Genomic DNA, 19196 nt, shown 5'->3' with positions numbered 1-19196 from the left:
TGGATTTTTGGAGAGCAGGTCTACATATTTTCTGAATATTCTCAACATTTAATCAGTTTTTTGTAAGAAGCGATGGATGTTCACTCCAAGTGGCTGCACTTGGTTTTTGGAGACCAGCAGGCATTTGCAGTAGTATGTGTGTGTTGAGAGTTCAGAGGAGCAGTAGGAGGGCCTGGGCCCAGCTGTCTCCCAAGGATGGGTTAGAGCATAAGACAGCAGCCACCAATGACTTCACTTAACAAATGATCGATTTACTTCCATCCCCTGGGACCGGAAGTGTGTGGGGAGGGACCGGAAGTGTGTGGGGAGGGACGGGAAGTGGCCGGCCTGTGACAGGAAGTGACTCTGCTCCAACAGATCTCAGGAGACCATCACTGGGGCTTCAGCTGTGTGTGAAGCTCCATGTGTCTTGCTCATTGGACCCAGGCTGGCTCTAAGTGGATGACGATGAGTGGGGAGAGTGTGAGTCAGGGGGTTGACTGCGAGTGATCTGTGTGAGGCAGGTGGGATGACTGTGTAGGTGCACACACAGACTTTGTGAGGAGCGTGGCGGGGAGCTGAGGCAGGGGGATGGGCTCATTGGACGCAGGCTGGCTCTAACCTCCAAAGGGCTCAACTACCTTCCTGTCCATATAGCTGTACTTTACTATCTCTTCGGTAGCTGAGTGGATCCACAGAAAGGGGGATCTGAAGTATGTTGGGAGGGACTGAAAGTGCTTCAGGAGGGATCGAAAGTATGTCAGGAGGAAGCAGAAGTGTGTCTGGAGGGACCAGAAATGTGTCAGGAGGAAGCTGAAGTGAGTTGGGAGGGACCAGAAGTGGTTAATTGATAACTCATTTCATCTCAGAAACCAAGAAGGTGATCCTAGTGAAACCGAGTGACAAGCTAAGACAGTTCACCACAGCAGGGATGTCTTAAGGGATGCGTCCGTCTGTAGGGATGTCTTAGGGAATGTGTCTGTCTGTCTGTAGGGATGTCTTAAGGAATCTGTCCTTCTGTAGGGATGTCGTGTTGTCATGGGCTAGAATAGTACGAAAGCAGGGTACCCCAATTGAGAAAACATCTTCATAAGGCTGAGTTGTTGGCAAGCTCATGGAACATTTTTTTAATTACTTATAGGCTGGAGGGCCCAGCCTATTATGGGTAAGATCATCCTTAGTCTGATGGTCCTGGGTTCAATAAGAAAACAGGCTAAGCAAACCACGGGGAGAAAGCCATTAAGCAGCACTCCTCCATGGCTGGCCTCTGATGATCAGCTTCTGTCTCCAGGTTCCTGCTCTGTTTGATTACTGTCCTGACTTCCTTCAATCATAGACTATGGGTGTGGAAGGATAAGTCAGATAACCCCCTTTCCCCCACAACTTGCTTTTGGTCATGGTGTTTCATCACAGCAATAATAACTCAAACTAAAACAATAGGAATATAATTGCTATGATTAACCTTGACTAATTAGCATCTGTTTTAAGCAGGAGGTAGGGCCAATTTCTGCAGGCCCATACTCGACTAGACAAAGGTTAGGAAGAAGGATCTGAGGGGACTAGCAGTGGAGAGTAGTGAATAGCCTCCTATACCTCCATATTCTACATATGTAGCCAGACCTTATGCCCAGATAAAGCTTTACTTTCTCGCAAGGAATGCCACTCAAAGCCTGGGTCTTGTTATTCCCAAGGAAAGTAAGTTATTCCTCTTATGTCCCTATCCTAATTCCCTATTATGTCATCCTTTCCCTCTTCTCCATAGATTCTGTTTTCCATCATCTCTCTTACCCTTGGTGCTAAGGTTTCTGATCGTGGACACACTGTACCATTCATTTTGGAATTTCCAGTACCTAGGATAATTCTGATAATATTATATATTGTATATAGTATTGATATATAATATCCATATATTATATATACTATTACATTATATATACTATATATATTATTTATGCCTTGCAAAATTCTCTTGTTAGGTCTGTTTAGCATAACCAAGAACAGGAGATAACATGTGTTTTTGAATTTTTGTTTGTTTGTTTGTTTTCGAGACAGGGTTTCTCTGAGTAGCCCTGGAACTCACTCTGTAGGCCAGGCTGGCCTTAAACTCAGAAATCCACCTGCCTCTGCCTCCCAAGTGCTGGGATTAAGTAGAAGAAGCAGCTGGGATCAGCAGTACACTCCTGTAATCTCAGCCCAGGGAAGGCAGAAACAGGATGATGCCCTGGGGCTTGCTGGGCAGCCAGTCTCTGAGTCTTCATACCCCAGGCTCAGTGAGGGACCCTGTCTCAAAACAAAAGGGAGAGAGTGATTGAGAGAGCAGGGACATTGACCCAGTGTCAACATCTGACCTCCACATATGTGCACACACACTCAAACAGGTTCACACTTCAGCATATGTACCCATCACTCATCACACACACAAGCAGAAGACCAAGGAAAACAACTCCATCTTTAAGTGAGATTCTAGCATGCCCAAGTAAGAAAAGACAAAAGTGAAGAACTCCAGGAAGAAGGGTTGCCATGTGTAATGCACTTAATGCTGCCCCTCCGGCACTCCCATAGCCCACCGGGCCCAGTGGGGATTGCAGCATCTTGGACCATAGCTGCCTGTGCTCTAATTCAAAGACAAACATATTTCCCAACTTGCCCAAGGCTCTGGCAGGGAAGACTCGGATCCCTAAGCTCAGGTCATTCTAGTGCGGCAAGAGCCAGCTGGGTTTTCAGCTATGTGGATGGAGCCATCTGTTTTGCTTGCCCACATAAAAATATGCACAAGGAGTGTGCAAATCAGCAAATCCACAGCTTCCAGAGGACCCAGCTGGGATGTGCCCTCCCTTTAGGGACTCATGAAAGGTAAATCCAGTGTCAAAAGACAGAGGGCCAGCAGTAAGGCTAAGGAGCCAACAAATCAGACTCCATCATCTCTCCCTTGTCTTTGCCTGGAATGCAGCCCATCTGGCTCCCTAGCCACATGGCCATTGTGCTTGTGTGAGGGGCACTGTGGTGCATGCTGAGTGCCCGGAAAATTACCAGCAGCCTCCTGCCTCTCCACCACAGGCACCAGGAGCAGATCACATAAGAACCCCCTTCTCTGACAGTCTTTGGTCTGCTGACTGCCTGGTCCACCCTCAGTCACTCACATAATGAGCCTGGTGAGTCCAGGTGGCCAGGAATAGAGAGATTTTTTGTATGCTGGTCTCAGAGAAGGGAGTCCTTTAGCTTTTCCCACATACTACCCTCCCCCGCCCCCACTCCCCTATCATCTCGCTTTACAGAAGGAAATTTTGAGCTGTCTTGGCTCCCTGGTTAGCACAGAGGACAGTGGATGCCACACTTTTAAAAAAAAAATGAAGGAAGGAAAAACTGGAATAAAATGGGGATGCTGTTAGCCTGCCACCCAGGTGCAGATGGTGTTTGGCAGCCCAGAACCAGGCCATGACTGAGAAGAGGGTCTGTCTCGAAACCATTACAGTTAATTATTGCAGAGTTACAGATTCATCAGCAGGCAAAGAGCCAGCTTCAAGTCCCCTGGGAAATTTCAGATGGATTAATAAGCAAAGGGATGTGGCTGTAAGACAGCTGATTTTTCTATAAAGAAATGATATCATTATTTCTATTCCTCACTCTTGGACCCCAAGGCCTGTTTCTCACTTTCCTATTGGAGAAGACATCTGTCCAACAGGGATCTGGGTCAGGGGAAACCGCTTTGTTCTCTGTTGTTATCTAGTAGCACTACGGTGTTCAGAACAAGGCTTGTGCTTTGTTATGGCTCCTGCTCATCTAGGAAAACATGTTTCAACCTGGTCATCTGCTTGTCTCTGTGGTTTGTCCTGTTAAGATGGTTTTGCCCAGAACCCCCCAGAATCCTTAACAATGGCAGAATGGAAGGCCTCCCCTCTCACCACATATAGCTGTGCTCAACAGGAGCCAAGCAGGAGCATACCTGACACTGTCAGCAGAAGCAGGACATCTGCTCATTACAGGCACACAGGAATGGCAGCCCCTTCCTGGACTCAGAATGCAGCTTTCCTTTCTGGGTTCTTTGTCTTTGTTTTTCCCACTAAGGTCTGTTATCCCTGAGAAGCAGGGAAGGCCCCAGCAACTTTGATTCAGTGTGATAGGCTCCAGTCACATGGAGAAATAGAAGCAGGAAATCATATGCATACCCCACTGATGCACAGCTCTGCTGGCAAATCTGCTGAAGTCTCTCTCTCTACCACCTATGGCAGGTGCCTGGGTTGGTCTGTGTTTGTTGGATGTGACGTTCCTCTTCCTCTAAGCCTTCTCTCAGCTGTTCAGGCCCCCGAAGCACAGGTAAATGAAATAGAGACTAACTTGGCTTCAGAAGTGAAGTGCACTCTGGAAGGGAAAAGAGCCACTAAGACACTAAGACCTGTGCAGGGGAGGAAGCCTTGTCCAACAGCCACATTGCTACTTGGAAGTCTGCATTTTACAGCTGTCTCTTTCTTCTATTTCTCCATGTGACTCAGCAGAGAGTCAGAGTTTCCAGGATTTAAAACTGTATGGAAATTATGTGGAAATAATTTGACTTGCTTGTAGAAGTTAAATCAGCCAGGCAACACCTCTTGATAACCAGAAGTACCGGTGATTATTGTTGATTCTGTGGCCACACAGGCATCATGACAGTTATTCAACTCCACCTCTAGAGCACAAAAGCAACCATACATAGACCATGCATTAAAAAATGAGTGTCAGCCAGGCAGTGGTGGCCCACGCCTTTAATCCTAGCACTTCGGAGGTAGAGACAGGCAGATTTCTGAGTTCGAGGCCAGTCTGAGTTTGAGGCCAGGTTTACAGAGTGAGTTCCAGGACAGCCAGCACTGCACAGAAAAACCCTGTCTCGAAAAACCAAAAAAATTAAAAAAAAAAAAAAAAAAAAAAAAAAAAAAAAAAAAAAAAAAAAAAGAAAAGAAAGAAAAAGAAAAACAAAGAGAAAAGAAAGAAAGAAAAAAATGAGTGTCAGAGGAGGGACCCATGGCTCCAGCCATATAGGTAGCAGAGAATGGCCTTGTCGGGCATCAGTGGGAGGAGAGGCCCTTGGGCCTGTGAAGGCTCAATAGATGCCCCAGTGTAGGGAATGTGATGACAGGGAGGTGGGAATGGGTAGGTGAGTTGGGAAGCACCCTCATAGAAGCAGGGGGAGGAGAAGGGGAGAACTAGGAAAGGGAATAACATTTGAAAATAAAGAAAATATCCAATAAAAAAAGGGAAAAAATTAAATTCCAAGGTGCAACCATCAAAAAAATGAATGTCAGTTTTTTAAAATGAATGTTTCAATATAACTTTATTTATAAATCAGACAATACTTGAGATTATATTCATAATGTATCAACATTTTTTTGTTTGTTTTGTTTTCTTTTTGTTTTTGTTTTTGTTTTTTGAGACAGGGTTTCTCTGTATAGCCCTCGCTGTCCTGGAACTCACTCTGTAGGCCAGGCTGGCAGGTGGAACATGTCTTTAATCCTAGCCCTTGGGAGGCAGAGACAGGAGGATCAACATCTTTTTAAATATAAAGTTACAATACATTTTCTCTGTCTCAGTAGTGTTTAACACTCACATAAGATGGTAGCTAGGACACGACTTCTGGGTTTCTTTCTGCTTTTTTTTTTAAACAATAATCAAAATGACAATGTATAGCAATTTCAGGAAGCAAAATATACATTATGTACTTGAACTCTCAATTTGGTGAGACTTGTGTGGGCATGGTAAAGTTATTTTCTATCTTAGAAGTCCCATTTTAGGGAGTAACAAGCAAAATTATCTAGATTAATTATCATATTGAAATGCTGAATATGGGTGGTGAGATGGCTCAGAGATTAAGAGCACTGACTGCTCTTCCAGAGGTCCTGAGTTCAATTCCAAGCAACCTCATAGTGGTTCACAACCATCTGTAATGAGGTCTAATGCCCTCTTCTGGTGTGTCTGAAGACAGCTATAGTGTACTCATATACATAAAATAAGTAAATAATTCTTTAAAAAGAAAAGAAAAGAAATGCTGAACATAATATAAAAACACAAACCTAAAAGAATCCAGTGTTAGCAAGGTAGACAAGAATTACCAGACTCCACGCAGGAAAAATAGGCAACACACACAGAAGCAAATATTTTCCTAATGCATGTTCACTTCAGTAAAGTTGGGTTCATTCTGAGAGCTTCTTGTACTAATTAGGTCAGCCGTCAAGGGCTAGATCTTATGTAAGTCACAAAATGCATTAAAAATTCATTCTTACAATAAATTTAAAGCTCAAAGAAAATTTCTGGAACAAAAGAGAGCCAGAAGTGATGAACATCTCCTGCAGCCAAGCAGACAGAATTCACATCTCCTTTGAATCAAAGACCTTGGAGCCCAGAATTTGGCATTAAAGGAGTCCTCCAGGTGTCTTCAGAAGCATATAGAGATCCTCTCTGGTAGAAGGTTCACTCATTTCATCCTAGGTCCTAAAATGATTTTCTAAGTACCAAGTCCAATCAAAGAGTCAAAAGAAAAAAAAAAAACACCACAGTATTACAAAAATATTTGTAAATTCTGTGGTCTAGTGAAGCCAGATACAAGTTGTACAGTGAGAATGCTTGCTTTTCTTAGAGGGAAAAGATCAGGCTTCATAGAAGAGAATGGTTTTTGTTGCTTGTTTGGGAAGAAAGGGAGTGAGGCAGGGTTTTACCATTCCACCCTGGCTAGCCTGGAACTAACTAACTTTTTAGAATAGGATGACCTTGAACACACAGAGAGCCAGTTGCCTCTGCCTCTGCCTCTGCCTCTGCCTCTGTCTCTGCCTCTCTCTGCCTCTGCCTCTGCCTCTGCCTCTGCCTCTGCCTCTGCCTCTGCCTCTGCCTCTGCCTCTGCCTCTGCCTCTGCCTCTGCCTCTGCCTCTGCCTCTGCCTCTGTCTCTCTGCCTCTGCCTCTGGGTGATAGGTGAAAGGCATGAGCCACCAGGCTCTGCCAAGAAGGCATTTTTTCAAAACATGTTTTAGGGCTGGAGAGATAGCTTAGTCAATAAAGTACTTGTCACAAAAGCATGAATACCTGAGCTTGATCCCAGGGCTTACATTAAAAGCCAGGCCTGATGGGACACACTTGTAATCCCACCATGGGGAGAGTAAACAGGAGTGGGTTCCTGGAGTTCGCTGGCCAGCCAGCCTAGCATAATTGGCAAGACTAAGTCCTAGTAAGAGACCCTGTCTCAGAAGAACAATGTGGTAGGCTTCTAAGGAACAACACCCGAGGTTGACCTCTGGCCTCCAAAGTTTCACATAGCTGTATATCTGACCATGCATGCATATACATACCACACAAATATATTTTCTTTTATGAAAAATCAATAGAACTTACATATAGAAAGATAAAAAGAAACATCCAAAGTTAAAGATTTAATAGCTTTTTCTTTGGTAGCACATCAGACACACCAAAAGATAAAAGTAGATACTAAAAGTCTCACCTTTGAAAAAAGTGTCCAGTAATCTACTATTAGCAAGTACTTAGCAGATAAGCTTCATTTTCATGGACTCAGATCCCGAAGGTTTTCAAGACATCCCCAACTTGTAGGCAATATATGTTGATATTGCTAAAGATGATGGGAGGAAGGGTGTCCGTTTCTCTCTTCTTCTTCTAAACTGATAACTCTGAATTTCACTTTGCTCCCTCCCCACAAACTCTTCATGGACAACCAGGCCATGATACCCTTCTCCTGTCCACGAGTTTGATAATATGGACAAATTCACTTGGTATGCCACAGCCAAGTTCAAGTGCTTGCCGTAGTTTTTTAGTTTGTTCTCATGTGTACACAACTAACTCCTGATGGCGAGGTGTTATCCAAAGGGCTTCCCAGGAGGCTCGAGAATTGGACCAACCAATTCAACGGGATATTTTATTTTGTTTTATTTTATTTTGCTTCTTATAATAGATCTATATAACATTAAAACTATAACAATGTTCCCCTCCTGATTTTGCTTTAGAGTTTTCATTAATTGTTACTGCATATATTAAAGCCAACAAGAGAGCAATTCTGCACTAGATACCTCCTTTCTTTCTTTCTGTATTACACTCTGTTCTTTCTCAGATTTGGGGGATAATTTCCCTTCTGCCTAAAGAATTCCCCTTAGTACCTATTTCTGTATGGGTCCCTTGGTGGTGAGTCCTGGTTTTGTTTCTTTAGGAAGATGCATATTTCATTTTCACATTTACAGGGTAATTTCACAGGATTAACTATTTCAGGTGTGAATTTGTGACTTTTGTATTTTCTTTGACTCATTGTACCGTATACTCCAGCTTTCATTTCTCTTTTCAGAAAGTGGTAGACATCTTACTGAGCACTGTGTCTTCTCTGCCCAGTCCCCGCTCCCCACTCCTCTGAATACTTTAAAGATTTTGGTTTACAGATATTTTATAATTGTGGTTTCTTATGTATGAGTTGTGTCTGCCTGTCTGCCTGCATCTGTCTTGTAGTTCTTTTCTTTGAGACAGGGTTTCTCTTTGTAGCCTTGGCTGTCCTGAAACTCACTCTGTAGATCAGGCTGGCCTCAAACTCAGATCTGCCTGCCTCTGCTTCCCCAGCACTGGGGTCAAAGGTGTGCGCCACCACCACCTAGCAACTGGGGGTTCATTTACAGCCCTCTCACTTGGAACTTGGAATACCTCCTTTGTGGTTTTTATTATTATTATTATTATTACTTAAAAAGGATTGTTTTCAGATACAAGAAACAAGAAAACCTGATCCTAGGCACTTTCTCTGATTTGTGAGGATCTCGTTTGCATTTTGCTTAGATGGTTTTCTGGGCTTTGGGGTGGAGCCAGGGTTGTTCACACTGCTGAATATGCCCAGGCCGCCCAGTGATGGTGGGCCTGCATTCCACAGAGATCTCTGTCCCAGCCTGGTGCCAGAGTTCTGGAGAAGGGAAGCCAGCACAGGCAAGCAGGGAAAGTCACTTCCACCGCTTCTGCTGCTGCATTTGGCTTCACCTCTGTCTCTGCACTGAGTAGGGTCAGGCTGGGCCACTAGCCAGCACAGCTTCCGGCAGTTTCAGGAGAGCAGACTTCTTCCCAAGTGTTATAGCCCTTAGAGCTTGGATGACGGAGTAGTTCTCGCACACCTTTAATTCCCTGGACAGGATTTATATACAGTTTTGGGGGTGATTCAGGTTCGTCAGCAGGTACTTCTCATTGGTTTGGACTGAGAGCTTGGGGAAACCTTATTTGCATGTAAGAAGGCTTGGTGCTGCTTCTACATGACCAATATCACACACCTCTCCTGCAGGGGCTGTGGGGGACTTGACTGCGACAGGAGCCAGGGCTCAGGAGGTGTGGTCGAACACCTTCCTTCCCATGCAGGCAGAACTTACTACCCACCAGGTCTCCAGAGTTCCAGACCCTTGCTCAACCTGGACCAGGTTGCTTGTACAACCCACCACCCCACACAGTGAGGAGCAAGCAACAGGCTCGTTTCCTGAGTTCTCACCTCTGCTCTACCATCTGCAAAGACCAATTGACTGGATGTGTTTTCAAGCTTCAGATTGATCTCTGCTACCTTCTAAGTTTTTCTACTTTAGGAAAGCTCTCTCTAGGGCTCCAAGGTCGAATTCCCTTATTTGCCTTACAAACAATGGTTTGGCTCCAAAGATTTCTCCTTCTTCTTGTTTTCCTTTTTTCTCTCTATACTTTTTCACAAAATGAGAAAAGATAAGACATGATTCTATATTCACATGCTAGCCATTACCCTTTCCATTTCTTAGGTCATATTTTGTTGATATTTTGAGAATTTCATGTTTACTTGCAATGTATTTTGATCATTTTCACTCCAGCCCCTCCCTTGACATCTCCTATATCCACTTCTCCCCCTCCCCACTTCATGTCCATTTTTTAATTGGTAGCCTATTGATTTTAATTTGTACTGTCCATATCCTTGTGGCTGTGAAGTCATTCACTGGAGCATGGTTGGAACACTGACTTTACCTCTCCCAGAAATCTTCAACAACTTCTCAGCTAGAAGTGGGGACCCATGAGCCCCTGTCCTCTCCGTGGTGGGTTGTTGGATGGCTTGATCGTGGGCAGGATTTGTACAGGCAACCGTAGCTGCCATGAATCCATAAGAGCAGTGGCCTTGCCATGTCCAGAAGACAGTATGTCTGTGGTCCTCCCTGAACTCTAGCTCTTACAATCTTCCTATTTCCTCTTTCACCAAGGTCTCTGAGTCTGGGTGGAAGAAGATGTAATATAGACATCCCAGTTGTGACTGAGCCTTCCCTGGACACTTAAGACCAGCTGTGAGTTTCTGCATTATCCACAGTACAAACAATTTTCTCTGATGAGGTCTGAAAGTTACACTAATCTATGTGCACTGAGACATGAATTTGGAGGGCAGTTTGACACCATGTCCATTTTGCAAAATATTAGTACTAGGTTTACCACTAAGGCCATGCTCTGTGGTCAGCGTGTGCAGTAGAATCTAACCATCAAGTTCTGGTGGCCAACCAAGAGCTATAACAATAACCTGTATTATTCTGAGACTCTACAGGAACAGTGCCCCCCTAAAGAAACAAGTTGAAGGCAGATATCTAGGAACCCTTGCAATTCTTTAGTACCTTTTAAAAATATCCTTTGACAATCTTTAGTCCACACATCATAATCCCATTAGGTATTATTAAGTCAATTAAAATGTATATTTCAGTAAATGCTTTGAGGAGCCTAATTGGAAATACATATGTTGGAGCCATTATAGATTGTTATGTTGTCAGATATGGTGGTTCTTCGTCTATTGCTGATAAAGATGAAACTGTTTTTTATGAAGTAAAAACCATTTACAGATGTTTTGAACATCAGTTGACATTTTGTTAATAGCATTTATTTACAGTAGTTGAATAACAATATCAGACTATAATAAGGAATGAGCAATTAGTATTTTAAAAAGCTGGTGACATTAAGTTTCATCATGTGGCATCTACTGGAAAACAAATTCTTTCAGAGATCTCTAAAATTCATTGAAATGTAAAATAAACCACAAAAGGGAATGTGTGAGCTGAAGACGAGGCTGATGCTTGGCTCTCAGGTCCAGGAATGGAGCAAACCATCCTGCAGCCATTGAGCAGCCAGGGAGCCAGGCTGGGGGTAACTGCCTTCTTATTAGTGGACATTTGGAACATTTTTACCATACTCCAAATCACACCTGGAATTTTAGTGCTGGCAGACTCCAAATGTCTTATCATGACTTCAAATGACCAAATTAGTATGTCATGTTCAGCTCGGGTCCTAAATGGTCCCACCATCAATCACCTCTAAGTCCATAGTTGACAGGAGGCAGAAGGAAAGAAGTCTAATTTTTATCAGAACTATATTTTTACATACAAAAACTAAATACCTGGGGAAACTGCCTACCATTTTGATGTCTTGCTTGCTTTTTTCCCTTCCCTGTGACTCTTGGGAAGTATGAATGTTGATAATAAAAATGACAAGATATCTTGACAAAAATAGCCAGTCTTGTGACACCAAATATCCAGTTAGCTTTGAGGGCTCTGATCAGTAATTACCCCTATTGTAATTCGGTCATTCCACCATAATCCACTTTTTAAAAAATATTATCAGCAAATCTTCATTATCTATGAATTATCTTCACTATCACATGAGCACTGACAAAAGAAAAAGAAAAAGAAACTGTAAATGTCTTTAAGAGTGTTATCACACCTTCTAACCCTGGGGTCCAGTGTGTTTAAGCATTCATTATTGACAAAAAGGTCCAACACAGTTCCCGATTACTTACACCTGATCCTGGCCGAAACTCCAAGAAGTACTTGCTTCCTCCTGTGGAAAACCCACATCAAGTTGGCATCTCGGCACATTCAGTCCTCTGCAGCATGATCTTGTTTGCTTCCACAAAAGCAGCTGCAAGTAGACAGCTAACGGTTTTCATGACTGTAAGCGTACAATCATACTTTGCCACTAAAAATCTATTTTGTCTGAAGTCTTGGTATTCTTTTCTTACCCAACTAACAGTTGGTATCTATGGAATAGCATCAACAGTTAGCAGTGTGAAAGCCTGCCAGAAAGGGTGGGGAAGAATCTATGAAGCTGCCCCCTCAAAGGTCATGTGAAGATTCAGGGTGCTGACATAGGACATTTACACACAACGACACCAAAAAAGAGGCATGGCTCCTTCACTCTCCAGCTCATCCTCATCAGTACAATACTGACAGGTTCTGGTCAGAAATTAAAAACTCACCTTCAAACTGACCTTATTTAATAAAAAGAAAACTTGTTGAGGTATTGCAAAAGCGGGTTGCTGGGAAGAGGGGCTGCAGAGATGGTTCAGTTGCTAAAGAACAAGTTGCAAACCTAAGTTCTAACTCAAGTGTTGGGCCTCGTTTTGACCCTGGTTTGTGCCTTGAGGACAAACTCAAGCCTGGCTTTAGTTTTGTAAAGTGTCTCAGTCACTTCCGAACTGGAGTAATTCAGCACAACCGGCTTAAGCCTGCCTTTGCTTAGCTACTGCTGACTAGAGTAACTTTGTTGGCTCTGTCAGTCACCCCATACCCTTCATCACCTTTCCCCTCCCCCTACATCATCTCACCTCAGCAAAAAACCCTCTCTCTCAGCCCTTTATAAACAAGAACATGGATACAATTAAACTAGAGTTCCTGCTTTGACAAACTCCTAACCGCACAGGGTGGTTATTTTCTAGAAGGCAGGAGATCTGAGCAGCAGGGACACCATCCTGCTTAGCCCCTTAGACTGGGTTCTCTCCTCTCATCCTGGACCTACCAGCAGAGAGCCAGCAGTCAAAGCACTCATTTACAATTCTTCCGTGGAGGTGTACTGGGTGGCAGAGGCAGGAGAATCTCTGAGGCTTCTGGCCAACCAGTATAACTTATTGAGTTCTCAGTTCAATGATTGACACCGTGGCTCACAAAAATAAGGGGGAAAGCAATTGAGAAAAGCAATTGAATGTCAAAATCTGACCTTCCCATATACGAGTGAGCAAGAGTGCACAGATAGATAGATAGAGAGACAGAGACAGAGACAGAGAAAGAGAGACAGAGACAGACAGACAGAGAGAGACAGAGATAGAGAGAGATGTAGCTTTGTATTTTAAGAATTGATGTCACTTTTAGTAGATGTATTATCAATCTGCCCACTTACTTAGTGGCAAAACTCAACTGAATGACTTCCCTTACTGTGTACATAGAATACAAGTAAATGTTTGTACTATAATGTATTTCTTTTATAAATATGATTAGCCATCACCCATAAGTTGTTTTAAAGATTTTTAGACTAGAAGATTTTTAAATCAGCCTGGATTGTAAGAAAATACAGTTAGGGAACTATCAACTTAACCTGGTCACTGAATTGCCATCTGATATTAATGTTCTGTCAGCCATTGCTTCAAAGGCTTAGTTGTTTGTTGGGGATATATATATATATATATATATATATATATATATATATATATATTTGTTTTGAGGGTTGGCTTCTGTTTTGTTTGAGACAGAATCTCACTATTTAGCCTTGACTGGCCTGGAACTTGCTATGTAGACCAGGCTGGCCTTGAACTCTCAGAGATCTACCTGCCTTTGCCTTCCAAGTTTTATGATGAAAGGATTCTACCACCACACCCAGACCATATTTAACTTTTAAACCAGACATTTGCCTCCCTTTATCTTGGATCTGGCTAGAATTGAACTTGCCTAACTGTTCAGACACTAAGAAAACCAGTTGAAGAATAAGTGATTTTTTCCACACCAAATTATCAATCATTCTCTATTAAACCCAAGTATACCAATCACTTTCACATAATCTGTCTCTTTATGTGTAATTCATGCTTTGACACTTGTATACTGACACTAGTACTCTAACTTAAGAAACTGAGGCTTGTAGAAGCTAGCAATGGAGTTTTAAGGAGACGTGGTTAGAAGGCAGCTAATGACAGACCAGACCCAGTGCTGAGGATTAATGCAGTCCTAATGACTCCATTCCAGGACCTTTTACTCATTTACTTGACAACTGGGATATAGTGCACACTGCCCACAGTGAAAACATCATTACCATGTCTTCTATTCATTTTTAAGCTATGCAGTCTTTAGTTTTTATTTACTTATTTATTTACATTCCAAACACTGACCCCCTTCCCACAGAGTCTCCTCTGAGAAGGTGGTCCCCCATATCTCACCACTCTGATGCATTGTCATTGCAGGATCAGGTCATCCTCTCCCATTGAGGCCAGACAAGGCAGCCTTGTTGGGGAACAGATTCCATAATCAGGCAACAGCTTTAGGGACAGCCTCTGAGCTCCGTTGTTGGGGATCCACATGGAGACTCAACTGCATATGTGCTATGCTGTCTTCCATCACAGCAAATGCTAAACTCTCCATTATCATAATAGACACATCAGGAAAGCCCTCTGCCCAGCCTTGCGTCACCTGTGGCCATCTTCAGAAGAACAGACTTGGAGCAGTATGTTTCATGCTATTGTTGCGCTTCCAAATTCAGAATTCAGAGCAGATAGCAAACTCAAAACCATCTCCAGGAGTTAAGGAGAAACTTCTCATTCCCTAAGATTATCTAACTCTCTTGTTTCATTAGGAAGATTCACTCTTTGATTTCTCCTCCCCAAACTGAACAATGCCTGTGTTTCAAAAATATTCCTACATAAATTTATTCAGCTTATTACGATGTGTGTGTGTGTGCCTGTGTATGCTCACACCCCTCTCCTCTCCCTTTGACACTCCATCCAATGCTGTGTGAAACCTAAGAACAGCTTTGGCAGTTGTTTCTCTCCCTCCCTTTGAGGGGACAAGGCCTCTTTTGTTCCTCTCACCCTTGGGGTTCCAGGCTATGGAGCCCCTGAGCTTCTGGGTGATGGGCCTATCTTCACCTCCCTTCTCTCTGGAGGAGTGCTAAGATTATGGGTGAGTGCTACTGCATTCAGATTTTCCAGGGATCAAAAGCGAGCACATTTACCTGCTGAGAGGTCTCACAGACCCTACATGTGAGGTTTTAGTGACTAGCTCCTCAAAGTCAAAACTAGCCTTTAAACAAGTACAGTGTGGAAGGGTGTGGACTTTCTTCCTACAACCTTGGCACCGAAGTCCTTACCCCATGTGTTAAGAGCAATGACGTTAAGAACCCCTGAGACTCGGCTTCACGGTAACATTTTCCCTGCAGTGCTTTTGATAGACAAGGGAACATTACTGTAATAACGGAGAAAACCCTAACCTTTCACTGTGGCTGCCATTCTTCCCGGCTTTCTACGTGCCAGTTTGTCTAGAAGCAGCTTCATTTCTGTAAATCAGCTGTCTCCCCTGCATTACCAGGTGGTAATAGATTCCATGTCTAGGGGTAATGGTTAAAATGCACATAGAATGAAATGTATTACCCTAACCCACTTAGTGGCACCAAAGGTGTCCCTGTCATTCTGTAACTATCACCGCTGCTTATCCACAGAGCTCTGTGTATCTTAGAAACTGGAACTCTGTGCCTAATATACGCTAAGTCCAGCTGCCATGGTGTCACATGTCCTGAACTCAGGAAGCTGAGGCAGGAAGATCACTAGTTCAAGGCCAGACAGCATTACACAATGAATTATAGGCCAGCCTGGGCTAAATGAAATCCATTCTCAAAAAAAAAAAAAAAATCAGTAGATCCATTTCTCATCCCATCCACCAAGATGTGGACACCTGCCTTTCTGCTTCATGAATTAGATGTCATAATAGCTCAACAAAAAGGTAGCTTTTGTGATTGGCTTATTTTACTCAGTGTTAAGACTTACCAATGTTGTAGGAGTATATTAGAATTTCCTTTCTTCTTAAGACTGAATACTATTACATGTCAGTGTCTGGGCAGGTAATTTGGGTTTAATGAATGCCTGGATAAAGTGTAACCGAGACCGTTTTCCTTCAGAAACAGACATGGGTGGAGTGTGGGAAACCAGGCCTTCCAGGAAAACAGACACAGTGCAACAGGTTATTTGGTCCCCCATATCCTTTAAATCACAAGGGCTGAACCCCAAGTCTAAGCTGTTGTTCTAACTTTCAGTTATGCTGTCCCTGTAAGGAGAAGGGGAATGGTGTTTACTGTGCATTTGCAAATCTGTGAGTCGGGCTGGCTTGACAATCTGATGCACAAGTTGTCTATGCACAGATTAGGTGAGACTCTGTTTTCAATCCTGTTTCCTCTTCTTCCCTCTCAATTCCTTTTCTTACTGTCTCTCTTGCTCTTCCTTCATCCCCCAGGCTCACCATACTTTCTTGCTGTTGTGATTTATTTGAGTCTATGCTCTTTCCTTAAAATGGTTCACTAATACAGAGAACTATACCACTACTTTAATAATTACTGAAAGTTTCCAGAGGCATGCTCCTTTTTAACTATTCCTTTTTTGGTGTGTGTGTGGTGTGTGGTTTGTGTGGTGTGGTGTGGTGTGTGTGTGTGTGTGTGTGTGTGTGTGTGTGTGTGTGTGTATCTCCTTGGTATCTAAATTATAAGAGAAAAAGGCTGAGGTGACACTGAATGTCATAGTGTGATGTTGAGTGGAATCTGACACAATGGGAGCCCAGTAACAAATACCACTGCTTGTAGGAAAGTTCTTGGTATTCCCTAATCATCTATCTCTTTGAAGAATTGCTTCAGCCCAAAACTTGCTGTAGGTAAAGAGAGTACAAAAGCGTCAATCTTCTCTTTAGAAAATGAAGAACCATAAATCAACCTGAGTTTCTTGCCTATAGTGTGAAAGAGCACACTGGCATGGGTGTTTTCCTTTACTATTTTAGTTCTCTATTTTTTTTAAAGGAATCTGTTGTTGATGTTGATGTTGTTCTATGCGTGTTTTTCTTTACTATTTTAGTTCTCTATTTTTTTTAAAGGAATTTATTGTTGATGTTGTTGTTGTTGTTGTATGGGTGTTTTGCATGCACCTATGTCTGTTTACCCCATGTGCCTCTGTTGCACTTGGAGGAAGTCAAATCCTTTGGCACTTCAGTTACAGTTGGTTATGGGCCACTATGTATGAGCTGGGAATCAAACCCTGGGCCCTTTGGAAGAACAGCTAGTATTCCTAACCATTGAGCTATCTCTCCAACCCATTCTAAACCTCTATTAAGAAAGTAGAATGGGTGGTTTTGATCAGAAATGTTTAAAAGTCAAAATCTCAAAGAAAAAATTCTCTCTAGAAACATTCCATGCCTACTGAAGGCAAAACCATAATAGTGGGAATTTAGATATGGAAGGGTCCTCCTCCAACCCTTATCTAGATGTTTCATTATCTGACACAGGCAGAGGTACATCTGAAAAAGAGCAGGTATTGTGATCACTGTGTTTTATGTTCGCTATAGAATGAGGATGGGATAGTTTAGAGGTAGGAAGAACCAGACAGGGAATAGAGGGGTAAAGAGAGGGAAGAGAGGGAGAAGAAAACAGGGAGAAATAGAGAAGAGCAAGCTGTTTTTATACATATATCATCAGTGGCTTCTGCTGCTAAGATTTCCTAAGTGCATCATCCCAGCAGAGCCCCAGTGTAGAAACCAGTACCCCATTTAAGAGGTGAGGGACCTGGAACTCAGAGAATACAAAGTCATAGACTTTTCAGTGCATTAAAGGAAAAAGGTCTGGGTGGGAAAGACAGATTCCTCTGTAACAGGACATGGTAACAGAGGACATGGCAAGGGGAAGGAAGTGAGTGTGGACAACTTACAAATGCTTCCTGCTCTTGACTGTAGGACTGACCTGAAGGTATCAGTTACGTCAACAAGCTAACAGAGCGTGGGTTAACACTGGTGAAAGTTCATCTCTTTGCCACTTGTGGATGTGAGAGAGGAAGAGGTGGTAGAAAAACTCAGAAGTTTCCCTTCTATATGTCCTGACTGCAGCATTAACATTTCCTTTAACCTTCTCCCCCATTGTGGGATGTGGCAGACTACCAAATCAGAACAGGAAATGATCTGATGATGTTATGAAATGTTAAAGTGGGAGGAAAACATCACCTTGACCCAGACAATGTTTATACCCGAACATACAAGTTTAGATAACTCTGAGTTCAGCACCTAGAACAATCTGCTGTGATTGGCTGGCCTAATAACTGCTTTCAGGGGAAGGAAAACGTCTGCTGACATGGCCCATGTGCCCCATGTCTAGCATCTATAAGCAGGGGTGTGTTAGCACAGCATTAAAATTATTTGGAAAAACAGGAGTGAAAGAGCCTCCTGTCTCTCGATTTAAAAGGCATGGTTCTTTCCAGAGTCACTGTGAAAATGCTCTGAGGCTTTCTACAAACTCTTCTGGAGAATACTAAGCAAGTCACCAAACTCTCTGTGCCTCAGTTTCCCATATAATCAAGCAGACAGGATCTCTCTAAGGCTCAGGCTCTTTTCAGCTTCCTACCTCTTGTGGGTCTCTGGACAAGCCAGCATCTGGAGTACTCCGATCTCTCTGGATTTCCCTGCACCAGGGCAAAGATTAAAAGACAAAGTTTCAATATCATCATCGCTTCCAGTAATGTAGAGAAATCCCTGTAAGATGCTCGAAGGATATGCATAGCATCTCTGAGTCTTACCATGATTTCTTTTTTTTTTTTTAACTTTTATTGCATTATCAGAAAAGTTACATGATTTCAATTTATCTGAATTTGTTAACATTTAAAAACATATTTTAATTAAATAGAATTGAATCACATTCTTGTTCCCCTTTTGTACCACCGCTCCTCCCAGAGACCCCTCCTTCAATACCTATAATATATTTTTTGTTGTATTCCTTAAAATTTATAAAATATTATAAAATAAAAATAAGTATTATAAAAGCTGTTTGATATAAAACAACAATCGATTTAACAGTCTTATGTAGATGCTCGTCTACAGCAATAGTGAAAATACATTTTTCTCAATATAAATTTTAAATAACTCCAAACATATTAGCTGTATACTTAAAAATAATACATCACTACTAGTATTTTCTTAAATGAACATGAGTATATAAAGTCTTTTTGTTTGTTTTGTATTTAGTAGAGTTTAAAATCTTGGCTCTTACTGTGGTACAAGCCCAAAATAAGAACAATTTTTAGACATTGGGTTTCATTGTAATAAGGCTGTATTTAAAAGACCCTCACATCACCAAAGGATTTTACCTCCATCGTAGCTAAGCTAAGAGTTGATAGTTCTGCTGCAAGAAATGAATTGTAGGCTCGATTTTTGGATACAGACTTCCTGCTATGGTCAAAGCTATTTGACTT

At 42.5% G+C, this 19196-nt stretch overlaps 1 long non-coding RNA gene across 1 annotated transcript in view; it reads left to right on the top strand.

Annotated features, from left to right (window-relative positions):
- The first annotated feature begins 355 nt into the window (after nt 1–355).
- LOC116070564 overlaps nt 356–19196 on the top strand; it is a 39111-nt gene continuing 20270 nt past the window's right edge. Inside the window, exons 1-2 of the long non-coding RNA XR_004110468.1 lie at nt 356–462; nt 10177–10257. This is a non-coding gene — a long non-coding RNA (uncharacterized LOC116070564). The remainder of the gene's footprint in view (nt 463–10176; nt 10258–19196) is intronic.

This window comes from Mastomys coucha, unplaced genomic scaffold (assembly GCF_008632895.1).
Source record: "Mastomys coucha isolate ucsf_1 unplaced genomic scaffold, UCSF_Mcou_1 pScaffold1, whole genome shotgun sequence".
Taxonomy (NCBI): domain Eukaryota; kingdom Metazoa; phylum Chordata; class Mammalia; order Rodentia; family Muridae; genus Mastomys; species Mastomys coucha.
This window is presented reverse-complemented; position numbering and strand designations above follow the sequence as displayed.